Below are 5,403 nucleotides of genomic sequence, written 5' to 3'. Positions count from 1 at the left end.
AATGGGGTACAAGATTGTAGAGGCATACATGCACACATCACTCAATTACCCCTTCCCTTCCTCCCACCCCATTCTCTCCCCCTCGCTCCTTCTCATGTTTGGCTTCATGACTGACTTTGATCTTTTTGTGAATACATATCATGTATATTAAGGAATTTCCCTCCTCTCCCTTTCCAATCCCCTCAGGTCACCTTATTTGCTCATCTATAGTTTATCCTTCCTCGTTTGGAGTTCCTCCTATGGCCCTTTTCCTCCCTAGCATCTGCATATTAGGGAGAACATCTGATTTCTTACTTTTTATTACTGACTAATCTCAGTATAATGTTCTCCAGTTCCATTCCATTTCCTCAAAAATGATGTAATTTTGATCTTTTTTATGGCTGAGTAGAAGTCTATTCTGTGCCTACCCCACAGTATTGTAGTCTATTCTCTTTTGGTGGACACCTAGTCTGGTTCTATATTTTGGCTATTATAAATTATGCTGCTATAAACAGAGATATCTATGCATTACTATGATAGTCTGATTTCAGTTCTTTTGGGTAGGTAACCAGGAGTGATACAACTGGGTCATATGGAAGGTTCATTTCCATTCTTCTAATAAACCTCCATCCCAATTTCCAAAGTGCTTGCATTAATTTGTAATACCACTAAAAATATATCAGAATTCCTACTCCACAACCATACCAGCATTTATTATTATTTATTATTCATTTTATGGGGGGGGCAGTACTGGGCATTCTATCTCTAAACTACATCCCCAGCCCTATTATTTACTCTTTATTTTGAAACAGGGTCTCACTGAGTTGTAAAGGGCCTCACTAAGTAGCTGAGGCTGGCCGTGAGCCACAATTCTCCTGTTTCAACCTCCCAAATTATTGGATTGCAAACATGTGCCACCATACCTGGAGGGAGAAGGGCTTCCAGGAACCCCAGGACCACAAAAAAAAAAAGAAATTTAAACATCATATCTCCATAAATCAATTAAAATATTATTGAATAAGTCTCTCTGTATATTTGGGTAAGTAACTAAAATTATATGCACAAAAACAGTTTAAAACTAATCAGATTAAGCCAGGTGTGGTGATGCACATTGCACATTTGTAATCTCAGCATTTAGGAGGCCGAGACAAGAGGATCTTAGTTTGTGGACAGCCTCAGCTGCTTAGTGAGGCCCTTCGTGACTCAGTGAGACTCTGTTTCAAAATAAAGAATATAAATAGGGCTGAGGATATAGCTCAGAGGTAGAATGCCCCTAGGTTCCATTCCCAGTACCACACACACACAAAAAGAAACACTGAAACACATGGAGGCAGGCGTTTTAGGACAACTTGGACAAGCAATCTATCTAAAAGTTAATTAAAATTTAGGTTTTAAAATAATTTAGATAGATTGCTTGTCCAACTTTTAAGTGTTTATGTATTTTACCTTTAAACCCAACTTGTAAAGCCTGTATTTCTAAAAGCAACACGATAAGAAGGAATCTTATAATGATTTTTATTTACTTTTTAAAGAACTATATAAAATGCTAGTTATACAAGTAGTTCACAGTATTATTATTAGGATTGAATCCAGGAGCATTTTGACCTCTGAGGTACACCCCTATTTTATTTTTGTTGTTTAAAAACAGGGTCTTGCTAAGTTTCAGAGGGCCTCAGTAAGTTTCTGGGGCTGAACAACAACCTTGTGATCCTCCTGTGTCAGCTTCCCAACTACTGGGATTATAGGTGTGCACTCCCACACCTGGCTAGTTTAAATAATTTTAAATACTTTTTTTTGTCAGAGACAAAGACTTATATTTAGGAAAGTGGGGGATACATATACATCGAGGTCAAGAAGTACTATGTGCTTAGTAATAACAAGGTTGGACCTATAACATTGCAGGCTAATGGGCCACTATTAGATTATTTGCTATTGTTTCTTCTGAGAAGCAAATATTTGCTGAAGGTATGATTTGAGATTTTTTAAATAACAGTTTAAAAAAAGTGAATGTTTTTAGATTCTACTACAGAATTTCTACTTTATTTATTTATTTTTTTAATTTTATTTTATTGGTGCACTGTATTCATACATCATAGTGGGATACAAACTTTTGTAGACATACATGCACACATCGCCCAGTCAGCCCCCACCCGATCCCCACCCCATTCCCTCCCCATCCCTCCTTCCCATGCTTGGCTTAGTGGTTGACATCTAGTATTATAGCAATTTATCCAAAATTAAAAATGTTAATCTCACATAACAGTTTCATTTGTCTGCTACCAAGCTTTTGATGACTTAAAGATAACATTTCAATATTTCTTTTTGCTTTCTTTCTTACCAGAGCATATTTTTTCTGTTTTTTTAGGTGAAACTATCATATATTCATATATTTATTTTTCAGAAAAAAATCTATCCTAATATGGAATATGAATTCTAGATACCCAAAACGATCTTGAAAAAGAACAAAGCTAGCAGATATATATTTTCTGATTTCAAACCATATAAAGCTACAATAATTGAAACAGTGTAATACTGTTCTAAAGGCAGATATATAAACCATTGGAGTTAAATACAAGCCTAGAGCTAAATTCTTCCCTATATTGTCAAGTTATTTTTGACAAGGTTTCCACGAACATTTGGTGGTGGAAATAATAATCTTTTAACTAAATATTGTTGAAAAATAATAATTACATGGAAAAGAATAAAATTGGACCCTTACCTAATCCCACATACAAGTATTAACTCAAAATAGATAAAAGACCTAAATATAAATCTTAAGACTATAAACTTTTAGAAGAAAATCTGGGTCATAAAACCTCGCAACATTGAAATTGGCAGTGATTTCTTGGTTATGATTTCAATGGCACAGGCAACAGAAGAATATACAAACTCCCTAAAAAATAAAAAAAATTGTATATCCAAAGACAATGTAAACAGAGTTAAAAGTTACTAATAGAATTGGATAAAATATTTCCAAATGCTATATCTGAAGGTATATTAATATTCCAACTAGAAATCCTAAAAATTAACAACAATAAAGGCAAACAGTACCATTTAGAGATAGGTAAAAGACTAACATAAATAATGAATCTCCACAGATAACCAATCTTAGTTGTCTGTTGGATGGAAAATCTTGTTTCTCTGGTTCTGGTGAGTGTTACCTATTTCTTCTTTGTAGTTAATCTCTGAGTATTTTCTCTAGCGCTGGTTTTGAAGACATAAATTCCTTCAGTTTCTGTTTGTCATGGAAGCTTCTTATTTCTCCATCTTATTTGATAGAAAGTTTTGCTGGATAGGAAATTTTTGGCTGGAAGTTGTTTTCTTTCAGAGTTTGGAATATGTTACTCCAAGCCCTTCTGGCTCTCATGACTTGGTTTGGGAAGTCTGGAGTGATTCTAATTGGTTTGCCTCTGAATATCACTTTGCCCTTTGTTTTTGTTGCATTTAAGATTCTCTGCTTGGCTTCCACATTGGTCATTTTGACAATTATGTGGCGTGGGGATCCTCTTCTCTGATCCTGTCTAAAGGGAGTTCTATAAGTTTCCTGGATCTGTTTATCAACCTCTTGCTCTATATTTGGAAAATTTTCTGCTATTACTTCCTTGAAGAGATTGTTGATCCCTTTGGTTTCACTTTCTTTTCCCTCCTCTATTCCAATTATTCTTAGGTTAGCTCTCTTAAAATGGGCCCATATTTCTTCAATGTCAGATTCCTGTTGTTGGATATTTTTTTCTAAATTAAAACTATGCGTTCATTTTTGGATTGCTCATCTTCTAAGAGCGAGATTCTGTTCTCCATGTGGTCTAATCGGTTGTTTGTGCTTTGAATTGAGGCCTTTACTTCATTAATTGCATCCTTTATCTCTTTTTGGCTCTCTCTGAGTTCTTTTTGAAGCACCTCTATTATTTCTACAGTTATTTTCCTGATTTGATCTTCTAGAAATCTCTGATTTTCTGTTTTATCGGGTTCTGATGTTGTGGGGTTGTGCGCATTCATTACTCCAGTGTTATTCCTCTTTCCCATGATTTCAGAGGTTTGTGCCTTCTCTGGGTTCTTCCCTTGGGTCACTATGGCTTCACTTAAGGTGCTCTGGATCTCGAGTCTGTATTATCTCAGACCCCACTACTCCTTTACTGGGTTGTATCACAGAGTCTCTGACCCAGGGAGTCGATAGAGGCTGCTTTAAACTATGGGGAGTGCCAGGTTGCACGTTCTCCTATGGTGTGATATCTCTGCCACCACCACTCCCTCACTGGGTCAAGTCCCAGGAGGTACAGTACTGGGATTTCTCCTCTGTGGCCCGCAATTTGACTCACTGTTCTTGAGTACGCAGATGTAGCTGTACTGGACTCGGTGAATTCACTGCTGCTGCCGCCACCGGTGGCAATATGGCGCCTCTGCCACGCCCTCGGCCATGAGGCTGGCGTATTTTTTCTTCTCTGGTTTTGATTTCCACTCTGAATCCCTGCAGCGTGTGCTGAGCTCGGCCACTGGGAGCTTTAAATGCTCTCTGCGCTGAAAGATCCCGCCTGGCTGTTCCGTAGCGGCTCACCTCGGCTTGCTGTAGCCGTCCGTTGAGTTCGCCGCTGCCGCCGGCAGTATGGCGCTGCTGCCGCGTCCTCGGGCGCGTGTGTCTCCTCTGTGACCCTGAGCTCTGTTCTCAGTCCGCTTTCTCTCTGGAGCCTGGTGGTTTTTTTGTTTTTCTGGTGATGGTGTTTTCTGGCTATGAAAGGCACTGGTTTTGTGGTAATGGAGATTGGTTGTTAGCGGGGCTCTTAAGCCCCGCTTTTCTCGGTCGCCATCTTCCCGGAAGTCCCAGAATTTCTACTTTAGACTATGAAACATTTTCAAAAGATTTCAGGCCAATTATCCAACTAGACCTGAAATATTTAAATTTTCTTGACCCCCTTATTTAGGCTTGGTGGCCAAAAGTATCTATAACTTATAATATACTATCTGTAATCTTATTAAACTAGACTCCAAGTAGTGGGAGGCTGAGACAGGATGGCAAAATAGAAGCCTACCTTGGCAACTTAGTGAGTTCTCATTTAAAAAAAATAAAAATAAAAAAGGCTGAGGGTGTATAAAAAGTTCAGGAAAAAAGGAGACAGGAGATGGCTCAATGGCAGAACAGATTTTATTGGAATAAAACCTATGGAACGGGTCTCCAGGGAAAAGAGCCCAAGTCCACTTAGAGACTAGAAGATTATATAGGTTGTTTAAGGACAGATTTTTCAGGGAGGGGAATGAGGGTTATCTATTGCCAAGGGGAAGGGATCAGGTAGAGATACTACATAGTTAAGGAATGTTGGTTAACTATTGCCAAGGGGGGGGTTGTTACATCAGGATAAGTAGGATTATAGGGCTTTCCTGTAAGCAGAGGGGTGCAATAAGCAAGGGGCTTACAGGCAAATCTTAGGCAGG

This window comes from Muscardinus avellanarius, assembly GCF_963383645.1.
Source record: "Muscardinus avellanarius genome assembly, chromosome: 20".
In the NCBI taxonomy this organism is placed as follows: Eukaryota; Metazoa; Chordata; class Mammalia; order Rodentia; family Gliridae; genus Muscardinus; species Muscardinus avellanarius.
Note: the sequence above shows the minus strand (reverse complement) of the source record.